This window comes from Vicugna pacos, chromosome 9 (genome assembly GCF_048564905.1).
Source record: "Vicugna pacos chromosome 9, VicPac4, whole genome shotgun sequence".
Taxonomy (NCBI): domain Eukaryota; kingdom Metazoa; phylum Chordata; class Mammalia; order Artiodactyla; family Camelidae; genus Vicugna; species Vicugna pacos.
The window spans coordinates 66,153,646-66,172,214 of record NC_132995.1 but is presented as its reverse complement, the minus strand read 5'-3'; the positions used below and the strand labels follow the sequence as shown (position 1 = coordinate 66,172,214).

The 18,569-nt window shown below is 35.9% G+C and overlaps 2 long non-coding RNA genes across 5 annotated transcripts in view; one reads left to right on the top strand and one right to left on the bottom strand.

Annotated features, from left to right (window-relative positions):
• The window catches only part of LOC140698274 (uncharacterized), a 177,516-nt gene that overhangs the window by 30,567 nt on the left and 128,380 nt on the right, over nt 1–18,569 (bottom strand). For 2 of the 4 annotated variants that reach the window (XR_012075937.1, XR_012075938.1), the window contains exons 4-7: nt 13,437–13,674; nt 11,837–12,006; nt 6,918–6,994; nt 5,114–5,222 (exon numbers count right to left, since the gene is read on the bottom strand). This is a non-coding gene — a long non-coding RNA (uncharacterized lncRNA). Of the gene's footprint in view, nt 1–4,937; nt 5,223–6,917; nt 6,995–11,836; nt 12,007–13,436; nt 13,675–18,569 lie in introns of those variants that run through there. The other 2 variants (XR_012075936.1, XR_012075935.1) reach the window with 1 other exon arrangement.
• LOC140698278 (uncharacterized) overlaps nt 1–18,569 on the top strand; it is a 118,821-nt gene that overhangs the window by 72,398 nt on the left and 27,854 nt on the right. The gene's annotated exons all lie outside the window — the stretch shown is intronic.

Below are 18,569 nucleotides of genomic sequence, written 5' to 3'. Positions count from 1 at the left end.
TACTGATTATTGTAGCTTTGTGGTATAGACTGAAGTCTCATAGGGTTATGCCTACAGCTTTGTTCTCTTTCCTCAGGATTGCTTTGGAAATTCTATGGTTCCATATAAATTTGCAGATTATTTGTTCTACTTCTGTGAAAAATGTCATGGGTATTTGATAGGGATTGCATTAAACCTATAGATTGCTTTGGGGAGTATGGCCGTTTTAACAATATTAATTCTCCCAATCCAAGGGATAGCTTTCATTTCTTTGAATCACCTTCAGTTTCCTTTATCAATGTTTAATAGTTTCCACCATATAGGTCTTTCACCTCCTTGGTTAAGTTTACTGCTAGGTATTTTTGATACAATTTTAAATGGGATTTAAAAATTTCTCTTTGATATTTCATTATTAGTGTACTGAAATGCAGCACATTTCTATATATTACTCTTGTTGTTGGCATGTAATTTCCTAGTAGTTTTTTTCTGTTGTTATTACTGTGGTATCAGTTATTACTTTTCCTCTTTCATTTCTTTATTTATTTTGGTCCTCTTTTCTTCTTGGTAAGTCTGGCTTGAGGTGTTTTGATTTTGTTTATTTTTTTTTTCAAAAGCCAGATCATGGTTTTATTGATCTATTCTATTATTTTTTTATCTCTATTAATTTCTCCTCTAATCTTTATTAACTCATTCCTTTTGCTGACTTTAGGTTTTCTTTGTTCTTTTTCTAATTCTTTCAGGTTGCATACTAAGCTGTTTGAGATTTTTCCTGTTCCTTAAAGGTCTGTATCATCACGAACTTCCCTCTTAGAACTGCTATTGCTGCATCCCATAGATTTTTGAAAGTTTGTCTTTTCATTTTCATTTCTCTCAAGGTATTTTCTGATTTCATCTCTGATTTCTTCATTGACCATTGGTTTTTGAGTAGCATGTTGTTTAGTCTTCATGTGTTCCTTCTCAATTTTCCTACCTGTGGTTGATTTCTTCTTTCATACCGTAGTTGCCTGAAGAGATGCTTGAAATAATTTCTATCATCTTAAAACTTGAGGCTTGTTTTGTGTCCTACAGTGTGGTCTGTCCTAGAGTGCATTCTATACCCTTGAAGAGAATGTGTATGCTATTTTTTTTTTTTTTTGATGTAGTGTCATGTAGTTATCAATTAAATCCAGCAGGTCTATTGTGTCATTTAGGACCTCTGTTGCCTTATTTTCTTTTTGGATGATCTGTCCATTGATGTCAGTGGAGTGTCTCCTATTGTTGTATTCCCATCAATTTCTCCCTTTTTCTATTAGTATTTGTTTATATATTCACATGCTCCTATACTGGGTGCAAATATGATAACAAGTATAGCACCCTCTTCTTGTACTGATCCCTTTATCTTTATATAAGGTTCTTCTTTGTCTTTTTAATGAACTTTGTTTTAAAGTCTGTTTTGTCTGATATGAATATTCCTACCCTGCTTTCTTGTCATTTCTATTTGCATGAAATACCTTTTTCCATCCCCTAATTTTCAGTCTGTGTGTGTCTTTCACTCTTAAGTGAGTCTTTTGTAGACAGCATGTTGTATGTTATTTTTTAAATCCGGTCTACCACTTTGTCTTTTGACCAGAGCATTTAGTAGATTGATGTTTAAAGTAATTATTGGTAGGTATGTACTTAGTCTCTTTTAATCCTTGTTTTCCAGTTGTTATTGTAGTTCTTCTTTGTTAATTTCTTTTTATTTTCCTTTTGTGGTTTGATGATTTTTTTGTAGTTTGCCTGAGTTCCTTTCCATTTGGTTTTTGAAAGCTAGTGTGTATTTTTGATTTGTGGTTACCCTGGCTTACAAGTATTTTGACCCATAACTATATTTACTGCTTTAAACTGATAGTCATTCAAGTTCAAACATATTATAAAAGATCTACATTTTATACATCCCTCCCCATTTTATGATTTTGATGTCTATTTTACACCTTTATGCTTACCCTTTTACTGTTAATTGTAGTTATAATTGCTTTTACAATTTTTTATTGTTTTTAACCTACATGCAGATTTATTTAAATGATCTTCAATCCCTTTATATATTTGCCTCTCCTGTTGTGATTTTCCCTTTCCTTTAGAGTCTTGCTTCTTTTCTATTTACAGAAGACCCTTCAATATTTCTTTTAGGAAGTTTTACTGTTGCTGAACTAGTTTTTACTTGTCTGATTAATTCCTTCTCTCTCTTATTCTCAGTTATTTTGCTGGGTAGTGTATCCTAGTGGCAGATTTTTCCTTTTCAGAACTTTGAATATATCATTCCATTCCCTTTTAGGCTGCAATTTCTGCAGAGAAATCAGCTGATAGCTTTATGGGGATTCCCTTGTAACTGACTCTTGTTTCTCTTGCTGCCTTTAGAATCCTTTATCTTTCATTTTTGCCACTTTAATTATGATATGTCTCAATATGGGTCTGTTTGGTTTCCTCTTGTTTCAGACCTCCTGTGCTTCCTGTACCTGGGTATCTCTTTCCTTCTTTAGGTTTGGGAAGTTTTCAGCCATAATATCTTCAAATATATTTTTAATCCCCTTCTTTCTCTCTTCTCCTTCTGGAAACCCTACTATGTGTAGGTTGGCATGCTATATATTATCTCATAGAGCTCATATGTTCCTTTCATTTAAAAAAAATTGACCTCCTGTGCCCTTCTGATTGAGTCATTTCCATTGTTCTGTATTCCAGATCATGTATTCATATTCATTGTTTCTCGATTGGTTTTTATCTTGGCAACTGAATTACCTAATTGTGAGTTGCTCATCTTTATAGTTTCTAGGTCCTTGTTACCAGGATCTGCATTTCTATAGACAATCTTTCTTAATTCCTTTAGAAATTTTTTGAATTTAGGGTCTTGTAGACTGTTGAGGTCTCTTGTTCTTTTAACTGGGGGTAGTTCCCCTGCTTTTTCATTTATTTCTCTGTCTCTGAATTTAGGAGAAACAGTTATCTACTGTGGTCTTGAAGGGGCATTTTTAGGTGAGCACCTCCCTTTGTAGACTGTACATATCTAATATTTTTGGTGCAAGGGCTGGTTTTGTTATAGATGCTAGATATGTCTTTTGTTAAATTGTACTGGCTATTATCCCTTTGATGGGGAGGGTGATGGTGTTGTAGTGGCTAGATCCTGTGCTGGATGTGAGGTGGGGCTTCCTTTTAGCTTCTTGGGTGTCACTGCCCTGTCCTGGGTGGGGTCTGCTCTCCAGTTGTTGGAATAGAAGCCCTGAGGGTCTGGCTTGATCAGATTACATTGTGTTCCCTGGCCCCAAGGAAGTGATTGCTGAAGCAAGGAAGGTCCACATGGTCATAGTGAAACTATGCATTGCCTATGTAGGTGTCCACGGTTCTGCTCAGAAGCAGACCAGGGTCATAACTCTTTCTTTGTGTGTTCATCCCAGATCTAGTGCAGGGCTCTGGTGTGGAAGAGGCTGAGGCAGGGCATTGTGGCTGTAGGGGTTCAGGTGGCTATGCTGCCTCTCTGGCCAAATTCTCCCATATTCATCTGCCCCAGATCTGCCATGAAGCTGTGGTGTGGAGTGGGCAGAACTGGGGTATTCCTCCTGGGATGGGAACCACTACATGCTCCTGCCTAGGGCCTGCTGGGATTCAGTGCTTAGTTGCTATATGTTCTGTTGTGCACCCTGGTGCATGTGCTGGCTCCACCTGGATCATACCGCAGGCACCCAAGTCTGGTTCTTCATAGTTAGACTAAATCTTTACCCTGATCCCTCACCAGTCTATGGTGTGGAATGAGCAGAGCTGTGGTGTTCACCCCCTCAGACTGGGGGGATGGCATAGTGGTAGCTACTAGTACAAGGGTCTCTTTGTCCTTTTTGTCAGCAAGCCAGCATATGCACTCTCCTTGTGAGTAGAGTCTGGGCTTCTCCAGCCCTTCTGTATGTCTCAGTAGATTTCCTGGCAGGAAAGGTTGCTTGTGTCCTCCATGCAGAACACCAGGGCTGGGATGCCCAGATTCTGAGTCAACCTGCTCCCTGTGTCAACCTTCTTTTCCTTATGGATCCCTCCCAGGGGTACAGGTCCCTACTCAATGCCTGGTTATGTGGAAATCTTTCTAGCAGCTTTGGTTGTACAGGAGATCTTCTGCTAGTTTCCAGTTAATTATTATTTAGGTTTGCTCCGTGTTTTTTCCTGGTTCACCATTTCCTCCTGAATCCTTGCTTTCCTTTCAAAAATGTTTTCTTCACTCCAGATGCACTGGTTACTAATTTAAGTTGCAAACACCACAAACAGATCCTGGCTAACTTAAGTTCATTGGAAAGGTATCTCTGGTATCACAGAGAATGGAAGGAAAACACAATGAGCCAGACTGCAAAAAAGTAGGCATGCATCAACAAAACTAAGTGAAAATGGTTTTATAGGAACGTTCTGTTTAGAATGACCCAGCTGGTTCTAATATCAACAGGAATGTGACACTACTTTCTGAGTGGTAAGTAATTTTTCAACTTTCCTCACATCTTTCCCTCACTCTTTCAAGGCTTATATGTTTTGGCAGAGCCTAAATCATGCATTAAGGATTGGGTCATCAGGGATAATGGAGAAGTATCTGGTACTTTGAATTTATAGTTGAGGGAGGGTCCTGATTGTCTATGAAACTCACACAGGTAGGAATTTACAAAAAATAGGAAGAGTATTTGTGTTGTGATTACCCAAAGATTGATAAATGGCCATTATACTAAAAAAAAAAAAATTATGACATGACTTTTTTTTTACATTTATGTAGCATTGGGAAATACTTAAAACATATATGATTTGCCAAAATTACAATATGGGAAACACTTTTTCTAGTATAGTCAAAAATTATTTAGAATGATACATGTAATAGAAATGGACAAGAAAATGCAACATTAATGATGATATACTATTTTAGAGGTTAGAAATAATTTGTACTCTCTTCTGAATTACTCAGTTGTTAACAGATACTACTATAATAGTATAAGTATCAATTTAATACATAGAATTCAACTATTACAAAAAAGTTAAGTGGTTGGAGATAAAGACTCTATGATAGGTCCCCAGAATGACACACTTAGAACAAAACTTACAGCAGTTAGGAAGCTGGAGAATCAAAAAGCTACCATCCTAAATATTATCTCTAATATTATACCTCCTTTTCCATAATTTGTAGATTAGGAGGCTGTTGAAACTGTTGGTTCTAGGAATATGTTGCCTGTCATAGCTGCAATAGAGTCTTAGAAAAACTGCTAGATTCATACCTGCAAAAAAATACATATCTATATTACTACCACCTTTCTTCAACTTCTCCTTATAAAATAGTGCTTTAAGAAGGGTTTTCTATAGCAGTTTGCTAGATATTGCACAAGTATGACCAATAAATGGCTGCTAATTATTGGTGATAATGATTATATTAATTTTAAATATGGAAATAAATGCTAACGTTTCTAGATGTTTCATGGTGAACAGATTATCTCAGTAAGTGGATGCCATCCTGGACAAAGGAATAGCTGAGATTACTGTTCACTTTATGTATGTTTAGGGTATTATATACATGGAAGTTTTATGTCTGTCGTTGCTGAGAAATGGTTTCAATGGCTCAATTAAGCAATATTTAGGAATTACAGTATTTTGTGTTTTAGTTGTTACATCTGTGGATATCATGTTTAATACTGAGAAACTTAAAAGATTAAATCTATAGAAAAACATTTCTAGAAGAAACAAATGCAGGTTCAGTTTTTAAAATTTTGCATTACAACCATAACTATAAACTCCTAGGAGCACTGGTTCTTTATTATGATCAAAATTCTGTCCCAAACTGTAGAATGTTGTATAATTATTGAAGTAATTTCAGCAGTGAGATGCCAACTAAATAAGTTATTTGTTAAAGAGTGCACTGCAACTTTGCAGTGTTCTTGTCATAATTTCAGAATCAGCCATTATGTAGTAAGGTGCCTACTGGCCTAGGACAAATATGACAGCAAAACTCTCAAGGGATCACAGAAATAGAAAAACATTCAAAGCAAGCCTTCAGCTGGTATAACGAATAATCTGATAAGCCAAGAGGCTGAGAAAAGTACAAATCCTATCATCATTTTGTGAACTCACATTAGGAAGCTGACAGTGGAAGGGGGGGAGGGTAAGAGACAGGAATAAGAATTCTGTCATGCCATAAGGGAAGAGAGAACCAACCACAGCATTGTATTTACGTGGCCTGGAGTGGTTCACAAGTCTATAAAGGAAGCCTTCCTTTGCAAAGCCACTGTCTAGTTATATTTTATTTTCATCCTGCAGTGATTTCCTGTGAGATGTTATGTGGATTATATGACTTAAAGTGGAGCATATAGCTGAACGATTGCAAGTACTGACTCTACATGAATTTGGCATCATTGGTCATTGTTCATTTTTTAAACATATAAACTGTTGGCAGTATCCATGAACCAGTCACTACAGGAAAGTTCCCAGTGGCAATTTTAGGGTGATGCCAGTCACTCAGGAGGAAATACTGAGGGGAATTTTCTTTACTAGAAGATAACCAAAATTTATACTACTGGACAACGTGAAAAACAATTGTCAGGGAAATTTTTAGAAACCCTTCATGACTAAGGAACATAAAAAGAATGAATATGTGTAAAAGTCAAATTCTGTAGTTCAGACACCTCTTATTTATTCCCGTTAACCTGAACTGAACGATCAAAAGACAAAACTGTTCTAAGTGCTCTAACGCTGGTACAAATGATAGAGGAACATGTAACGACAAGTTTTAACAATACAAATGAACACTATTCTTTTATACTTTATAATCAAGTTTTCTGGCTTGAGATTCTGACAAACTATATACACACTGTCAGTTACTATTCCCGAACCTGGGTCTATTTTACCATATGGATACCCAGTATTATGAAACTGAATCTAAAGATATGTGCAGGAAGCAGAAATGGGAATAGGACACTTACCCCAGAATGTGTACTCAGCGTAAGGACCAGTGCTGTGCATTACAGAGGCCTATAAGTAAGAGTTGCAGACGGAGCCACTGTGGAACATGAAAAATACATGGGAATTTCTCCTAGAGAAATTTTGTTCAAAAAAAGAAAATCCCATTTATGATTCTGCTGTGCTTCAGTTTAGGGAACTAATGAAAAATATGGACTCTGGGTCAGAAATAAACTCAATTCATGATGACTTAGTATTGATTTTACATCTTCAGATCTCAGTTTCTACTCATAAATTTGCACTGAAGATTCTGTGAGCCAACACCTACAAATTCCCCCAGTTACTGTTCAGTAAATCTGATCTTTCTTATTCAAAGGAACAAATCTACTCATTATTGTTACTTAGTTCATATCAAAAGAATGGTATGATTGCTGAGTAAATGTAATAGTATTTCATTTCTGAACTGTATTAAAGAAAGCCTATGTGTCCCCAAAGAATTCATCTTATAACTGACTTACATTTGGGGAAAAACAAACAAAAAACATCCCCCAAAGCCCTGTCTTTTGTTTTTATTCCTGAGGTACAAAACAAAAACAAACAGCTAGCACAGAGCTTCAAAAATTCTGAATTTCCTGACTGATAAGTCTACCTTTGTTACCCTTAGGTGGTGACTCCTAAGGGAGCCCCAGCCAGCTTTAGGATAGGGGATGGTCTCTGTATGTACCAAAGCACATGATTAGAGGATTGAACCTTTCCACACCACCCCTTCAGGTCTCCAGGGAAGGGAGCTTGAATTCATTCGCTTAGCCAATGATTTAATCAACCACGACTAGGTAATGAAACCTCAAGAGAACTCACAACCACAAGAACTGGTGAGCTTCCTGGCTGGTGAACATATTTGCATACTACGAAGGTGGCGCACCCTGACTTGACAAGGAAAGTAGCTCCTGTCTCCCTCCCTCTCAAGACCTTGATGTATTGGTCTCTTTCTTTTGGCTGTACTTAACTTTAAGTGAGTTCTGTGGATCATTCTGACATATTATTGAACCTGAACAGGGGTCATGCAAACTCCTGAATTTGAAACTAAGTCAGGCAAAGACGCGGGTAGCCTTGAGAACCCCACTTGTGGCTGGTGTCTGAAATAAGGGAGTCTTGTTGGGAGACACTGGGAGTCTCATGTTGTAGGATCTGACAATAACTCTGCGTAGTGTCAGAATTTACGAACTTTGCCTTTAACTTGTGGGATCTAATGCTAATTCGGGAATTGAATGAAATTATAGGACATCCAGCTTTTGTCAGGAAATTGGTATTGGAACGTAACTCCTGTGCTATATAAGCTGTCTGTGTTTTTGTGATGATACACTGACTTTGTGAGCTGGATGTTATTCACCAGGAGCTTTAACTCCTCTTTTTGCTCACTTTCTTCATTGTAACATCAGTGTCTTATCACCTTTGGGTGACTTCTATATATAAGTGCATGATCTGTCCCCACACTTTGATTCTCAGTTTTTAGTGTTCTTACTTCTATATCTGTCTCAGCTAGCCATTCATATTAATTACCTGTACCTCTTAATATTTTCATCATTGAAAACTATACCACAATCGAAATCAAATCTTTAAATGTCCAATGCTCTTGACCAAAACCATATAAGTCCTTCACTGTACTTTGTTATGTAACCATCCTTTAATCTCATGAAAAGCTCCAGTCCATTGATAGTCTCAACTTCTCTGCACTCACCAGCCTTTTTACTTCTAACTTTGTAGCTAAGAGTTATGCATCAACATTAAAGTATTTGTTATAAATACACTCACCTGTTCAGCTCCAGTGTCATTTCAACATATTCTTGTAACAAACCTCAGCCTTGGATGAATAAATTTTGTCCACTCAGTAATTAAACATTGACAAAGAAAAATCAGCTCATGACATAAATTCATGATTGCCATTCCCTTTTTAGGCACTGAAACTGCCCTGTAATATAATTACAACTCACTACCTAAGCTCCTTCCCTAACCCCAGCCCTGCTTCAATCTCCAGACTATTTCCTGTCTCCTATACTAGACTATCTTCTAATGGTCCTTTTCTTCCCTTCTCAGATACAATGCAGAATAGCTGATAGAATTGCCTTATGCTGTACTGAGTTAATACAAGCCTTACTATTCACAAAGAAGCAAACCTGTTTTCTGTTCGCACCCATCTTTTCCTCCTTTCTGTTACAACAAGAAATGTTTTCCCTTCTAACAAAGGCAGACTTTGCACCTGCATTATGAACTGCAGCCCCTCTTACCTTAGGAGCATTGTCCTTTTATCTCTACAGTATTCTGAGTATTCATTCAGAGTTTTTTTAGCATCGCTGGGATTAACAGCCAAACTTGGCCCAGTATCTCCTATTTTAATAGCAAACAAAACAGCCAGAACAATAAAAACATTTGTCTGAATTACACTGAGCTCTTTGACATGGTTTCAGAATATTCATTGTATCAACTTTTTACTTCTCTTCTAATTGTCAAGCTTATCAAAAGTTTTCTAGAGTCCATTGACTCCGTAACTCTCTACTAGTCAACTTCCCAAACAACTCTAACCTTGCATACCATTTTTCCTCAGTCTACTCATTCAGACCTCCAATTCTGCTAAGCAAATATGTATTTTTAATTTTAATATTATTTAACTTCTTTATAGTGTTTAAATCAGTCGAAAAAAGGCATTGTTTGAAAATATTCTATCTCTTGTCCTCCTGGTATTATATTTGCCTAACCTCACTAAAAATTTTTATCTCATTAACACATTTTTCAATTTCTTTTTCAGCATAATTCTATTCTCTTCCAATATAGATTTTTTTCAGGAGTACATTCCAGGCCAGTTGTTCTTGTGGGCTCAGACTTCCAATCAATTTCAATAGCATATATTTATATGCTAATAACTCTTAAGTATTATAACACATAGACCTTTTGAACTCTAGATGAACATTCCAATGCCTACTTTGGAAGATTCCCTGGGTTCTTGGAAGCATCCACATTTAATACGTCACAAGTAGGAACTGTGATTTGCCGAGGTCCCTGAAGCTGTGTATGATCCAGCTTTTCCCAAACTGGTACATTCCATCCACTGAGGTGTTCAAACCAGAAAACTGAAAGTTATCCTGAGTATTTTTCTCTCTCAACTCCTATATCAAATCCATTAACACACCCTTATCACTTCTAGCTCCTAAGTGTGTATCTAATTTGTCCATTTATCAGAATCTCTTCATCAGGACTACCATCCTCTCTTTTTTCTCCACACTCTAGTCATACTGGGCTTCTTTCATTTCCACACACTTGTCAAGCACTATAATAACTATAAGGGTTCTATGGGGACAACTAAATCAAACTGACTCAATCCAAAGTCTCACAGTTTAAGTAAAACCAGATGAATTTCTTTCTCCTAGATGGAGAAATACATGCAGAGAAAAATACACTCATTTATTCAAAAAATTATCCTACTAGTTTATAGCTGTACCAGAGAATATCCAGAGAACTGATTAATTTTTTTAGGGATATGTCTTTAAAACATTCCAAATTCAGTGTATATGTATACTGTCTCACAAATGTAGTTTTAGCAATTCAGCATGGGTATATCTTTAGAACATTCTAGTTTATCAAGAACATAAGTCAACTGAGCTTTTTTATAAAAATGAGACAGGCATATATATTCTTGTGCCTATTCATTATTACAACTCCCTTCAATTTTTGTAAAACTATATAGATATCTTTTTTTTCATGGTAACTGTTCATGTGGTTTCCCTGAAGTCAATATTGTCTGTAGTCTTCATGTATTAAGGGGCTTTTTGTGCCTATTAAAAACCAAAGGAAGACAAAAAACCAACAAAACAACAACAAAATGCTATTAGACTTTTGTGTAAGCATATACTTTGACCTGTCATAGATCTAACTATTCAAATTACAAAGGGTCTAATATAGCCCAAGAGGGAGCTCACATTCCTCTTGACTTATCTAGGTCTGTACTGCAGTGGGGATTATATTTAACTCTAACCCATCTATAGGGTTCTGCTCTAGCTCCCCTTCTGAATGCCCTCTGGTTGACATCTTTTCAGTTCATTACCTTCTACTCTCACTGACAACTCCCTGATGACTCTCTAACGACTCTTGCTGATAAATCCCAAATTCACCTCTGAAGGCTGTATTTCTCTTCTGATTCTCATATATATATATCTGATTATCTACTGGACACCTCTAGGTTAACACACTAACATCACTTTAAACACTTCTACCCTCCCTCCCTCTTATGAACAGAAAAGTCTTTATTCCTATAAGAGTTCAGTGAAGGGTACCATCATCTGTCTGTTCTGTGTCTGCTTAGATTCTGTATTTGTCTATTTGACATCCATTCCTTATAGGACCAATTTATATTAACTATATTTTCTTTTATGTATTTTTAATGCATTTGGGTGTCTTAGAGACCAGGGGAAAGACATCCCCTCCCAGGGCTAGCTGATTCTTACAGATAATAACAGCCTGCCTATGAGCACACCTTTCGTATACAAACCAACCAATCCTGGGTCACTCCAATCACTTCCTTATTTAACTCTCCCTCACCGAGCCAGTATGTCCCTTGCCCTATTCCAGGGACAAGTACCAGGCAACTGGAGCGCATTCCTATAAGCTCAGAGTCTGCTGTAATTACTCACAGCAGCCAGTCTTAACTGTTTACTCTGTCCTGCATTGCCTTTCCAAGAGAACCACAGCAAAAGCTCTAGCCAAGGCTTTCTCTTTAACTTCTGCTTCTACCCCAACCAAAATCTGGTGTCTCTGCATGCAGCTCTGCCTAACACAGTGAGCCCCTCTGTCTTGGGAAATGTCAGTAATAAACGTCTTCCTTCCTCTCCTTGTCATCACTTGGTCACTTCCATAAATTAAAATCCTATGGGTACAAATGAGACACACTTACCAAAGTATCCGATACAGAAACTTGAACATTCTTCATATTCTTTTTTGTCTTCTTGAGTTGCACTTTCTCCACGTGCACTGCAAAAACCTTACAACATGAACCAAATTCTTGAGACATTTTTGCCATTGTCCCTTTATAATCCATTCTTCAAACTGAAAGCAGAGTGGTATCTTTAAAACCAAAAAGATCACAGCATGTTAAAGTCTTTCAATATCTTTCTGTGTCCCCAAAGATAATGCCCAAACTCCTAAATAAAGCTAACAGGAACTTCCGTTACCTGGATTTTTTTCACTTCTCTGCCTTACCACTGGCCAGGCCCCTATTTCTTCACTCTGCAGCTGTGCTGGAAATCATGCAGTGCTCTGGAACTACCGTGCACATTCACTTTCAAGCTTTTTATACGTGTCTATCCTCACCCTGGAATAATCTGCCTTCACTCACCTCGTCAACTCTGGGCACCCCTGAGACCTCAGAAGGTCTCTGAGTCCTTACAATGTTGGGTAGTCTTGTAATTCCTTATCATTACCTCTGTTTTAGCATTTAGGTTTCCTTATTGGAACCACCTCTTTACTCTTCTGCATTTTCTATTAGGCAGTGAGTGTCTTGCGGCCAGGCACTGTGTCTTAAGAACACACTAGTGGCTACTGAACACAGTGCTGGGCACGTACCTGACTGTCCAAAATGTTCCAGATAATTAATGAATTCAATATTCCCTCCTTGAAATTGAGCTATCATTTACTTAAACAATACTTTTCTACAGAAATATATTTTGTTCCTTTTTATTTAAAAAATGCTCTCATGTATCTAAGAATATGTCAGCCCAGTTTTGTTAGTTGTATTATGCGTGCGTGGAGTAGGGGCGGTTGTGGCAAATAACAAGATTTTTTCCCTTCATTATTTGCTAATAGCCAATATAATCCAAGTACAAATTGCATTTTCTAAGGATTCTTTCTGCTTGAGGGGTCCATTAATAATCAAGAGCATTGTTAAGGATTAAAAAAAAATTATCTGTGAAAGGACTTAGTAACTAGGTTCTGATTAAGCATAACAAATGTTACATTTGTTTACATAGTAATAGTTGCCTCTTAACTGCTCTGTCATACTTCCTAATCCTCGATGGCTACCTACTCCTCCTGTTTTCACATTCTTCAGAGAGAAGGCTTGGTTTGTGTTGAATGAATCCAAGAGGCTTATTTACTTTGAATATGCAGATAGTTGATTTTTTAAAGCATAGCTTAACTTTCTCCAGATAATTCATTTTAAAACAAAGACTCAGTAAGTATTTTAAATGCCATTTTCAAAAGTGTAAATTTAAAAGAAAACAGAGATTTGCTTTCACTTCTAACGTATAGTTCATCATGAGAATCTATACCAAACTAGGAATTTTCCATGCTTGTAGTACTTGAAGTACAAGAATGCCTGCATTCACTTCAAAAATGCTTTGTACATTCTAAAGTCTGAGACAGGCAATGGGGATAACTATTTCTCACATCCCTAAAGCTCACAATCCTGTGTAAAAGAAAGTTGAAAATACAGCATAGTGATACTATTGTAGAGGTAAGTACAGAGAATTTCTTACCACAAGGGAAGGACTACTTACTTAAACATGGAAGTTTTATTGCTGTAATAAATAATGGTCATTAGCCCTTATTTATCGACTATTTTTTTTTTCAGCTTGTTGCAGAGGAGAGAAGTTCCCTAAGCACTGTACTCAGTGTCGGCTTCTCTTCCGCCTTCCTAGTCTTTTCATTCCTTTGTTCTCACTATGCAGGGGCTTGAGAAATCATGTCAGCTTCCTACTGACACAAGTAAAACAAAGTCGTCACCTCCAACGCCATCTTAAATGTAATAAGAGATAGAAGACACAAGATAAAAACTATTATTTTTAAAAGGCATTTATTTATAGCCTCTCATTTTTAAGAAAATCACAGCCTGAGTAGCAAAACCAAAGCATTTATTCATATTAAAATGTAATGTGAAAAGTTTTACTTTAAACAATGCATTTCCAAAACTGGATTTTAGTCTACTGGTGGTATTTACTGAAGTCCTTGTATGGCAGCCTTCTCTTAAACAGTAGCCTTTATAAGCAGTATTCTATAAAATTTTATTAAGATTTTCTAAGATGAAGAATGCTGCTGAATACTTCGTTCACATATAAACATTACAATGTGCATATATGTTTGACAGACCAGTCACCTGTTCATAAGTTTTCTGTTTACTAATATAGACGATCAAGACCCAGATAAGTTGAACGAAGTATCGAGGACACAGAGCCTCACTTACAGTGCTTTAATTAACCTTGCAGTGCCCTCAAGAGTCAATTAATTTAGAAACTTTAGGTGCCTAAATCTAGGAACGTGCATTAGTAGTCCTAATATATAAAGTCAACAAAATAGTCTTTGGCAATTTTTAAAATGTGTATAATAGATTGACTATTTCTAGAACACTGCTTTTACTCTGCTCAATAAAATATTATCTTTTTCTGTCCCTCCCTCCCATACACACACACAAAACCCTGTAAGTATCATTTAGCTATAGACATTGATGAGTTATAAACAATTGTGTAATAGCAAGGAATTTAAAGCCCTCAAGCATGTTTTGCATGCAAATAAAAAGAATGGGTAAGTTGTGCTCTAGTAGAGGATTGACTATTGTTTCATATTATATCATATGTTATATTATGGCATTTTAAGATTAATCATACATAATACCCTTGGTTTTTAGAAGAATTATGATTCATTAACAAATCATTTTTATCTTCAAATATGCAGCCTTAGTATCACCAATAACTACAACATTTTAAAGTTTTTTTTATTTTATTTTTTTACATTTTTATTGATTCATAATCATTTTACAGTGTTGTGTCAAATTCCAGTGTTCAGCACAATTTTTCAATCATTCATGGACATATACACACTCATTGTCACATTTTTTTCTCTGTAATTAAAGCTTTTTATTTCAATGTTTAAACCCTTAGTCAAAATGTTCTTCTTATCCACATATAACATGGATTTTTAATACTGTGTTTTCCAAATTTAGTAACGTTTCCTTTCATTTTTATATTAAACAAAAAATAATACAAAGAATACTTTTCCATAAATTAGGTAAGCATGTGTGTGTGGATATTCATTTTCTCTTTTATTTGATGGCCTAGGGAGTAGAATGGAATGAATTATCTCTAAAGATGCAGACAAGAACTATTTGATATATTTTTACTTAATAGATTGCCTCATAGGAAGATACCCATAATATTCAATGAAGTCAGAATTCTTTGTGGTAAGAAGATAACACTGTCTATTTGCATGAGTTAAGATAAGAATGCCTATATAACATTTTCTAGAATAATTTAAATAATTATTTTATTCCTGTAACAAATTGAATTGTGTCCCCCTCCCCTAAATTCACATTTTAAAATCCTAATTCCTAGTACCTCAGGATGCAACCTTTTTTGGAAATAAGAGGTTTAGGTTCAAATGATGTCATTAGGGTGGGCCCCTAATCCAATATGACAGGTGTCTTTATAGAAAGGGGAAATTTGGAGACATGCACATTCATGAGAAATTTGCCATTTGAAGAGACACAAAGAGAAGATGGTCATCTACAATCCAAAGAGAGAGATGCCTGGAACAGATCCTCCCCTTACGGCCCTCAGAAGGAACCAACCCTGCTGCTTTCCTGCCTCCAGAACTGTGTGAAACAATAGATTTCTGTTGCTTAAACAATCCAGTTTGTGGTACTTTTTATGGCAGCTTTAAAAAGAATACAACACCAACAATTCATAAGTTTAAAAAAATACGAGTGACTGCTTTGAGGGAGTGGTAATGCACAAAGTCATCCTTCCATATTGTGTCAGGTCTTTGGGTCCAAATGCTGGCAACAGTAAAAATAATTTGAGAGTTTTAGTAACAATACTTCAAGATCTCATAAAATAAATCACTTCAAAATTGTCAATCAGGACCATAATTTCCAACATTTAATTTTTAAATCATTCCATTTATGGAAAGATATCCCACGTTCTTGGATTTGAAGAATTAATACTGTTAAAATGGCCTTACTACCCAAACCAATCTGCAGATTTAATGTGGTCCCTATCAAATTACTCAGGAAATGTTTTTCAGAATTAGAAAAAATAATCCTAAAATTTATATGGAATCACAAAAAAACCCAGACTTGCCAAAGCATTACTGAAGAAAAAGAATGAAGTTGGTGGTATAACCCCTCTAGACTTCAGACAATACTACAGAGCTGCAGTAATCAAAACATCATGGTATTGGCACAAAAACAAACATGGATCAATGAAACAAGAGCACCCAGAAATAAACTGAACTTTTGGTCAATTAATCTTTGACAAAGGAGGCAAGAACATACAATGGAGTAATGACAGTCTCTTCAGCAAATGGTGTTGGGAAAACTGTACAGCCGCATGCAAATCAATGAAGTTAGAACACTCCCTCACACCATGCACAAAAATAAACTCAAAATGGCTTAAAGACTTAAATGTAAGACAAGACACTATAAACCTCTTAGAACAAAACATAGGCAAAACATTATCCAACATAAATCTCAGCAATGTTCTCCTAGAGCAATCTACCCAAGCAATGGAAATGAAAGCAAAATTACACAAATAGGGCCTAATTAAACTTACAAGCTTTTGCGTAGCAAAGGAAACCATAAGCAAAACAAAAAAGACAGCCTACAGAATGGGAGAAAATGTTTGCAAAAGATGAGACTGACAGGGGCTTAATCTCTGGAATATATAAACAGCTCATACAACTTAATAACCAAAAAATAAACAACCAAATCCAAAAATGGCCAGAAGACCTAAATAAGAAATTGTCCAGTGAAGATATACAAATGGCCAATAGGCACATGATAAAATGCTCAATATTGCTAATTATCAGAGAAATGCAAATCAAAACTGCAGTGAGGTATCACCTCACACCAGTCAGAATGGCCATCATTCAAAAGTCCACAAACAGTAAATGCTGGAGAGGGGGTGGAGAAAAGGGAACCCTCCTAACTGTTGGTGGGAATGTAGTTGCAGCCATTATGGAAAATAGTATGCAGATTCCTCAAAAAACGTAAAATAGACTTACCATATGATCCAGGAATCCCACTTGTGGGCATATACCCAGAGGGAACTCAAATTTGAAAAGACACATGCACCCCAATGTTCATAGCAGTACTATTTACATGGAAACAACCTAAATGTCCATCAGTAGATGACTGGATAAAGAAGTTGTGGTATATTTACACAATAGAATGCTACTCAGCCATAAAAAAGAATAAAATAATGCCATTTGCAGCAACATGGATGGACCTGGGGATTGTCATTCTATGTGAAGTAAGCCAGAAAGAGAAAGAAAAATATCATATGATATCACTTATATGTGGAATCTTAAAAAAAAAAAAAAGACAAATGAACTTATAGTTAACAAATCAGAAACAGATTCACAGGCATAGAAAACAAACTTATGGTTACCAGGAAGGGAAGTGGGTGGGTGGCAAGGGATAAATTGGGAATTCAAGATTTGAAGATACTAGTAACATATAAAAAATAGATAAACAACAAGTTTATATTGTATGGCACAAAGAACTATATTTAGTATCTTTTAATAACTTATGGTGAAAGAGAATATGAAAACAAATGTATGTATGTTCCTATATGAATGAAGTATTGTGCTGTACACCAGAAACTGATGCAGCATTGTAAACTGACTATATTTCAAGAAAAATATATTTAAAAAATCAATATTATGTTCTTTTGAGAAAGCAAACACTTGAGTAGATATACATGCCTGCTTTCCCTAGATTCTCAAAAGGATCATTTCAGAAGGCATATGGTAAGTTAGCCTGACCCTTGGATATCATTTATTTTCCCAACTTGTAGAGAAAGCAGAACTATTTTAGTCAGCAGAAGTTACCAGAAAGCTATTTCCATAACTTTTATGTATGCTAGAATGAATTAAGAAATCCTACTTTAATTAGATAATACACCAATAAAATGAAACCCTTGATATACAGTATTTATTTAGATCAAATAATAAAATATGAATTGATAAGTTTGTGTTGTATAGTGCACAATTAGACCAATTTTATTTTTATCAATGCTTTTCTTAAGTTAATGCAAAACTCCATCCCCTTTTTTTCTGGACTGATATGCAGTCAACGTATTTCACACTTGGTACTACTTGGGAAGTGCCGGTAGAGATTTAAAAAAAAAAACAACAACAATTTAATACAGCATTTAATAATCTGTGGTGATTTACAGTGAAATGTTATGTCTGTCCTGGTATTTCCTCCAATAGACCTTTTAGGGCAACTGTAGGAGAGGATGGACAGCAGTATGTGTCTATCCTCTCCTCCTCTCAGTATGTGACTGGCTCTCATGCACCTGGTTTCTTATCTATGGCAAGAGACAAACCTGTCAGTTATTTTTGAAATTAAAGACAAAGATTCAGTGAAACTAGTACTTTTGTATTCGTTTATGAAACATTATTAAGAATCATGCTTAAAATCATCTATATTTAAGGCACTAATTTGGAATTAATTAATGTAATACTTATAACCTACTAAACTTTTAAAATTATACATTTATGGCAGAAATCAAGATGATAGTGTAGAAGGATGTGAAGCTCACCTCTCCCCATGAACACATCAAAAATACATCTATATGTGGAACAATTCTCACTGAAAACTAACTGGAAACTAGAAAAAATACTTCTGTACAATC